Source organism: Cupressus sempervirens, chromosome 7 (assembly GCF_028749045.1).
Source record: "Cupressus sempervirens isolate cs-2001-9-10 chromosome 7, ASM2874904v1, whole genome shotgun sequence".
NCBI classification, from domain to species: domain Eukaryota; kingdom Viridiplantae; phylum Streptophyta; class Pinopsida; order Cupressales; family Cupressaceae; genus Cupressus; species Cupressus sempervirens.
The window spans coordinates 790,928,890-790,937,011 of NC_143124.1; positions in this window are offsets into that span (position 1 = coordinate 790,928,890).

Genomic DNA, 8,122 nt, shown 5'->3' on the forward strand with positions numbered 1-8,122 from the left:
AAGATAAGTGATGTAGGAGCATCCCATGCTCATCAAGGGAACATTGAAGATCCAAGGCATTACAGAGGTCATGGAACATCTCTTGAAGTCAATTGGGCAATCCTTGCACCAATTATGGCTCATGGAAGCATACAGAGTTATAATGTTGGACTCATATGTGGAAAAAATTTGTAATTGGGCATGAGATAGGATTTTAGGATTTCATATGGTAGATGAGCCATTTGATAGGTTCATGTAGGTTGTCATGATCATATCTTGTCATTAGACAAGTCAAAATGTTCTAGAATTGAGTTTTGGGGTTTGAACAAGCATGCCCTAGTTTTTAAGCCATTTTAAGGAGGGTTTTGAAGTTTGGGTGTTTAGGAGTGTGACCAAGACCTATAATCTTGAAAATCCTTAGTGTGTCGGTCCCTTTGTTGAAGCCTTGGCATGTCTAATTCCTCCTTGTGTGTCCCAGAGTTGAAAGGTACATAAGTGGTGTCCAGAGATTTCTTGATGAGGAAAGAAAGAGAATCAGTGAGTTGGCCCTTGGGAAGGAAGAAAACTTGTTGTGAAAATGCCTCCTAAAAATCAAATGGCTAGAGAACTTGAAGAATTGAGAGAAGACTTGGCAAAAGAGAAAAGAGAGAGGAGAGAACTTGAAGCATCTAGAATGAGGGAAGAAAGACAGATGAGAAGAGAGAGGCTAAAGCTTATTGCAAGGATAGAATCCTTAGAAAAGAAAAGGCAAGAACCTAGAGGAGAAGAGGTTAGAGGAAGAAATCATGGAGAGAACCATGAAGAAGAAGAGGTTGGTAATGCAAGGCAAGAGCATGAGACAACAAATGATCCTGAAGAAAGGAGATTTATGAGAATCATTAAGGTACTACAATGTAATGGTGGGAAGAACCATATTGATTTTCCAATATACCAGGGTAAAATGGATAGTGAAGAAGTGCTAGGGTGGATAGAGGCCCTTGAGAACTACTTTGATCTTGAAGACATAGAGGAAGATAAGAAGGTAAAAGTAGCAACAGCAAGAGTGAGAGGAACATCACTCACTTGGTGGACTAGTGTTCAGAATGAGAGAGAGGAAAGGTGGTGCAGGGCACCTAACCTATGTGGCAGGGGGGAACAAGTATCTATGTTGTCGGACACCTTGCCACTCCATGAAAGTGAGGATTCAAGTAGATTAGGAAGTTGGAATAAAGGTTTGGTCCATATTTTACAAGTTGGTCTATGTTTTGTAATAAAGGCACATGTAAGGCCCAAGAATTTTGGTGTGGTTATAAACCAAGTGATTCCATGGGACCAAAACGCCTTAGAATAGGGTATTTAGAGTCTAAACAGTATTAGCAAAAAGTGGTTGTTTGTTTGTTTTATGGTTGGGAATTCCTATATGGTTGTTCCAACAGTCATGTAGACCTTTATATATGTCATATGTGATCTCAGTTGAAAGGGGGAGATCAGAGTGTACGGTGGTTTGGAGAAAAAATAATAAAAACTTCAATTTTCTAGAAATTTACTGGTAACCACTCGGCTGTTATGCTGGTACAGATCCATATGAAACTTTTATGATTGCTAAGTGTATGAAATAGTTGCAAGGGTGAGTTAGGAAACTTTTGGTTTTGGTTTGACTCAAAAAGGAGTTGGGGTTTAAAAGTTATCTGCATTTTAGTAGAAGGTGGTCTGAAAAGCCTTGTTTCCTAGACCCTTCCACAAATGCATCCCTAACTTGCTTTCCCACTAGTGGCACCCTCTAAAACTGAGGGATATGCAAGTTAGGAGACTAGGCAAGATAATGCCAAAGGTTGGAGGCCTGGAGAGAAGGGCAACTATTTTTCCAAGTCGGCCCTAGGTCAAGCAAGCCCATGTGCTTAACTGATTTTTACAAGGTAATTGGTGACGGTCATGGTTGCAAGCACTTTTGATCAGTTTGAGTGCTGGAGTTGGATGCATTGACTGTGTTGGAGATTTCCTTAATTTTTTTGGGTCTTGGGAACCCACCTTGCCCATTCTTCCTTGAAGCCCTAGCCTAACTTGATCAACTAGGCCTAGGTACCAAGAAGCAGTTTGGAGGGTGTTAGAGCAAGATCAGCCCAAAAGCTTTTGGATTCTTAGTAGGTGCCAAGAAGGGTTTTTGGACCTATGGAGAAGTCCCTATGCTATTAAGGGATATTGGGAGAAAAGTGCAAAGAAGCTAATTGGAAGGCTACAAGGTTTGTAGGCCTAGAAGTGCAAAGGTGTGTTGGGAGTTTGGTGGAACCAAACAAATTGATGAGTTTGGGTTGAAATAGTATGTTCATGATTGTCTCCATTTCTGGTGACAGTTGGTGAGGCTTTTGAAGTGGGATTGCCTTGTTTGGCTTGGAGGTTGAGTATACCCGAAGTGGGTAAGAGGACTTGTGAGAAGTCCTAGAATCCTAAGTTGGATTGTGACAGCCATTTATTGGCTTGTGGAAGGTAGTTGCTGCAAACTCTACATCAAAAGGGGATTGAATAAGATTTCAAATTAGGAGAGAATGAAGACCATGGTGAGAAATCAATTCTTGCCATCTGATTTAGCAATCCAAATTTAAAGATAAGAAGGAACAATTTGAAACAGAGGGATATGGATGTCATGTCCTATACTGAGAAATTTGATACCCTGAATATTAGGGGAGGACTGGAAGATGAGGATGAGAAGGTGGCTAGATATATTAATGGCCTCAAGTACAATATTCAAGATGAAATAGGATTGAATGTACCAAGGACACTTGGAGAATTTTTTCAGTTGGCAATCTGGGCAGAGGAGAAGTTGAAAAGAAAGAATGAGAGGCAAGCAAATCAGAGAGGAGGTGGAACAATGAGAGGAAGAGGTGTAAGAAGTCAATTTGACACTTCAAACAATCAAGACAAAGATAAAGGAAAAGAGATTACATCTGAGACAAGAGGAAGTTTCAGGGGAGGAAGATTTGGAAGTGGAAGAGGTAATAGTGTTTTCACAGGTAAATGCTTCACATGTGGAGGAGTAGGCAATCAATCCTACAAGTGCCTTGAGAAAGGTGTGGATTTCTGGAAGGAGGAGAGGAGAGTCACCTTGACCCAAGGAGAAGAGGAAGAAAAGAAGTACGATAATGCAGACCCTGAACTTGAAGGAGAATCTTTGATGGTGAGAAGAGGACCACAAATGTAGCAGCAAAAGGAGACCAGACCATCCATTTTCAAGACAAATTGCATGAGCCATGGTAGGATTTGTAGGATGATAATAGACTCTAGTTCCTTTGATGATTTAGTGTCTTATGAAATGGTAAATAAACTAGGATTGAAGAAGTATCCTATTGATAGACCATATAGGGCATTTTGGGTCAGTGATGCACAAAATATTGTTATAAGGGAGCAAGCAATAGTGGATTTCTCTATAGGACAATATAAAAGATCAAGCTATATGTTATCACATTCTAATGACATGCTGCCATGTAATCCTTGGAAGGCCTTGGCAAGCCTCAAGGAAGACTATTCATTTTGGCTCATCAAATGTTTATATAGTACACAAAGATGGTGTGAAGTTTAAGCTAAACCCTTTGACTGGTCATGATGAGGAAAGAGTTATTTGTTTTGGCAAGAAAGAGTTTGTGGACTTGCAGGAGCAGAGGGAGAGTAAACATGATATGATAGATATGCCACTAAAGCCATCTCTTTTGGTTATGAAGGATGAGATTGTTCAAGGCAAAACTCAGAATTCTGCTTACAAGCAGATAGTGACAGCAAAAGGAGTGATGATAGGAATAGTATGGTGTCCTTTGGTGATGAGAGTGAACAAAGAAATGAACATATCCATGGAGGATAAGAGACAGGGTCAGCATGACCTCAGACAACAAGTTATTTAGCCTTTGTCAAGGATAAAACATAACTATTCACAATCAGCAGGCAGTAAGGTTACCATGACTGGTAACAAGGATCCAATGCTTTTTGTTTCTAATGATTTGCATGCAGGTGTGTAGGGTAATACATTGCAGGTGCAAAGTTGCAAACATCCCTCTAGAAGGATGGGAGGAAAGAAGATAGTACCCCTTAACTCTTGGGACAAGAGTTGCTTTGAAGGTGGGTGTTTGGTGCAGGGGCACCTATTAAATCATCTAAGAGAGCCTTGGTACCAGATGAAGATAGAGGATCAAAGACATCATTGATTGTTAATTGGGATATATTAAAACCAATAATAGAATTATGTAATAAACAATGTACTTTGAAAGACAAAAGTCATAAAAGTCCTAGTAAGGACCTAAGGGCAACATGATGTAAAATGGCCAAAAGAGCCATATGGGGTAGTCTTAGGATATTTTCATACTTAGTTGCATTTAATAAATCCATATGACCAATTTTGAGTCAATGGAATAGTTTAGAAAGTTAGGGAATGCATAAAAACTATAGTTTGAAATTTGAATTTCAAATTCAAATGGTCATATTAGTTTTGGAGGGGAAGTAGTAATTTGGTATTTGTTTGATTAAATAAACCTTTGTAACCAACTTGGTTGGTTGGACAGGTGCATATAAGCCTATTTAAGTTGTAATGAACATATGCAAGACATGAATCATTATTGGTACAGAAAAAATCACAGAAATTGTATAGAACAACAATCATACTTTCCTCTGCATCAATGAAAAAAATAAAAAATAAATGATACTTATACATATAATGGGGCTCTCTGTGCGAATGAAAATCCCTGATGATCTAGGACGCCGAATCTGTACAGGCTCATCGCCAGTAGCCACACCCTATATACAATAAAGAATGTAATTAAATGAGATTACCACAAACATTTTACAAGAATGCATCAATATTTAATCAATTAGAAAACATCTAATTACCTTTCCTTTGTCAATGCATGTTGGCTCACCCCCCGCACTTTGTCCCCCTGGGGCAGGTGGTATCTGCAAGATAAAAGAAAGATTAGCAACCATATATGCTACAATATCAAATAGAAAAAAAAAATGTGAACACAACATAATGTACCATAGATGTCTCAAGGCCAAATGAAATGGCCAAGAGTGTAGCATCATCTATCTGTCTGAGCTCCTCCTCGGTCATCAACTAAACATGAATGAAGATCACATACATGTAAAAGTCAGTATGGCTTAAAAATTAAAATTACTCTATTATAAAAATTAACTTTAAATCACATATGTCATAACAAAAAAATGTATACACGTATCGACACCAAAGGAGTCCATGCCTCTGCATTCCCCTCCTCTCTCGCATCAGGGTCTGTAGCCTCTGCACGTGCATCTGGTGTATCCTTGTCTAATACAAAATGATACTCAGGAAGATCACCTATGGGACCCAGGCAAATATTCTTGCATGTAATGCAAGTGTGAGGCACACAAACGTGTGATGAGCTAGCCGATGATGAACTGGCACCAACATCATCAACACGAGGAGGCAGGATTGACCTAGCCTGAGATATCATTAGGCTACTCAGCCTATGAATGGCTCTGATGGTCTGAGAGCTAGCCTCTACCATAATATCTGGATGCTGCACTTAAGGAGGGGGGGAGATATCCGGGGGGGGGGGGGACAAAAGTGCCAAGTTTCTTCTGCTAGGAAGAGGGTCTATCCTAAGGAGCTCCTAGTCCTAAGCCCATGTTGGGCTTCATGCTCCAATAGTTCACTTTAAGTTTCAACACAAATTCTGCATATAATTTTCTAAGGAAATAAAATGGTATGCCTAAATTGCCATGTGGAGGGATATCAAAGACCATCCACCAATGGTCCCAAAAATTTGCACGTATGGCATCATTTGTGCACCATTTAATCGATAGTTTGGTTTTTTTTGGGTCAACTGGTATACCCGTTTTTGGGTTAGCAAAAAGGCTAGCCAAATCGTCTTTGGTTATGTTGAGGGTTGTGATCTCATCATAATCCAAACCATCATCAAACATCTGGTGCATTTCATCATGCCAACGAAGAGCGGCATTTTGTTGGTTTGTAAGGGTTTCAATGTTATCCACTATGGTGTTTAACGTGGATAACATAGGAGCCAGTGTAGGTACATTATTGTATGTTCTATGCAAACCTCTCAACTTAGTGAGATTTTCATTTATCAAATCCTCGATTCGAGGAGGGTTTTGAGGAGGTAGAGGATCATTTGGTGGAGGGTTTTGTGGAGATATTGGATCGTTTGGTGGTGGGTTACAAGGAATATTATTTCTTGCCTCAGTGTCATCATTTTGATCAGCCATTCCTATTGAATTGCAAAATGTAATATATATTTAAAAAAATCTAAATTTTAACCATTTTTGTCAAAAAAAACCTAGATTCAACTAAAACAAACAAAATCATGTTAAAATCTATTAAATTTAGGTTAAAAATGAGTCGGGGGGGCGGGGGGGGGGAAACATACCTGATATCTGATATCTGATCCGCTATGGCAATACTAGCCCCAAATTCGCGTAAAATGAGGGCCCGCGGGTCTACGATTTTATTTAATCCAATGTACAGGTATCGGATATCCGATACTATATCGGATATCCGATATGGCACATATATAATATAACATATAATATATAATATATATTACATTTTATATATTTTTATATTATATTTTATATTTATTATATTAATTTACTACATATTATAATATAAAATATTATATTATATAATAATATTATTATAATTTATAATATATTATACTTTTTTATTATATATTATATTATAAGATATTACTTTTTATTATTATATTATATCTTATATATATATATATATATATTATATTACATTACTATATATTATAATATATGAAATATTATATTATATTATTATAATATAATACATTATAATATTATTATTATTATAGTATAATATTATACGATTATAATATAATAATAATATTATTATTATATTATAGTATAATAATATTATTATTATATTATAGTATAACAATAATTATAATAATATTATTATATTATAGTATAATAATTATTATAATAATAATATTATATTAAATAATAATATTATTATTATAATATAATAGTATGATATATTATTTAATATACTAATAATATTATTATTATTTAATATAATTAAAATAATAATATTATTATTATTATTTAATATGATATTATTATTATATCTTATTATTATTTAATAATAATATTTTATTAAATAATAATAATATCATTAAGTAAATATTAATATTAAATAATAATAATAATAATATTAAATAATATATCATACTATTATATGAGTATAATTATTAGTCGGATATTTGATTTAAAATCGGATATCCGATATTATCGAATATCCGATATTATCAGATATCCAATATTATCGGATATCTGATGTCAAATCGGATATCTGATATCATATCGGATATCCGATAAGGCTCGGCTTAACCTTCCAGGTTTGGTTCCTAGATAGGTAAAAAAAAGTCAGAGCGGATTTTGAAGTGCTTTTAGGCGTCTTCAAACTCTCTTTTTTTCACATTGCCACTTTTTGGCACACCATGATCCTGCACATACCCATGTTTGAAAATATAAGAAAACAAAGAAAAACTATTATTTTATTTTAGTTGAGTCACTTTGTTTTGTAAGTTTGCTCATTTTAGAAACTTTAGTTTTATTTTTTATTTTTTTATTAAGGGGTCATTTTGGTTATTTTGAGGGAAAAGATTCTTGGAGAACAATAAGATAATTTAGAACAAAGATTTTAGAAGACAAGTTATAGGTTATCCATCCAGATTTTGAAATAAAAGATTTTTTTCAAAGCTTGGGAGTAAAGTCTACAATTGGATTTTCTTCTTCTTCTTAACAAATCAACTTAGTATTTGAAGGAAGGGGCTTTAAAATCTCTTTGCAATTTCTATTGGAAAGACTATATTCTTTGTGTTTTCTTGATTATGAATAAACTTGTTTGCAGTTACTTGTCTATCAGTTTGAGGATTTGAAACATGTGATTTTTCTATAACTTTTATTTAATATACTTAATAAAAAATGTAAAGATACTTTTAGACTCCCATTTAGATTTTATTTAACATATATAAATATCATATATGATTGTTTTGTATGGACATGGTCAAATATTGACTATCATGCTAAAACTAGGCCTATTTGAGCTTGAATTTTTAGTTAGAGACACACGAATAGTCACTTATATTTTTTGTAAAAT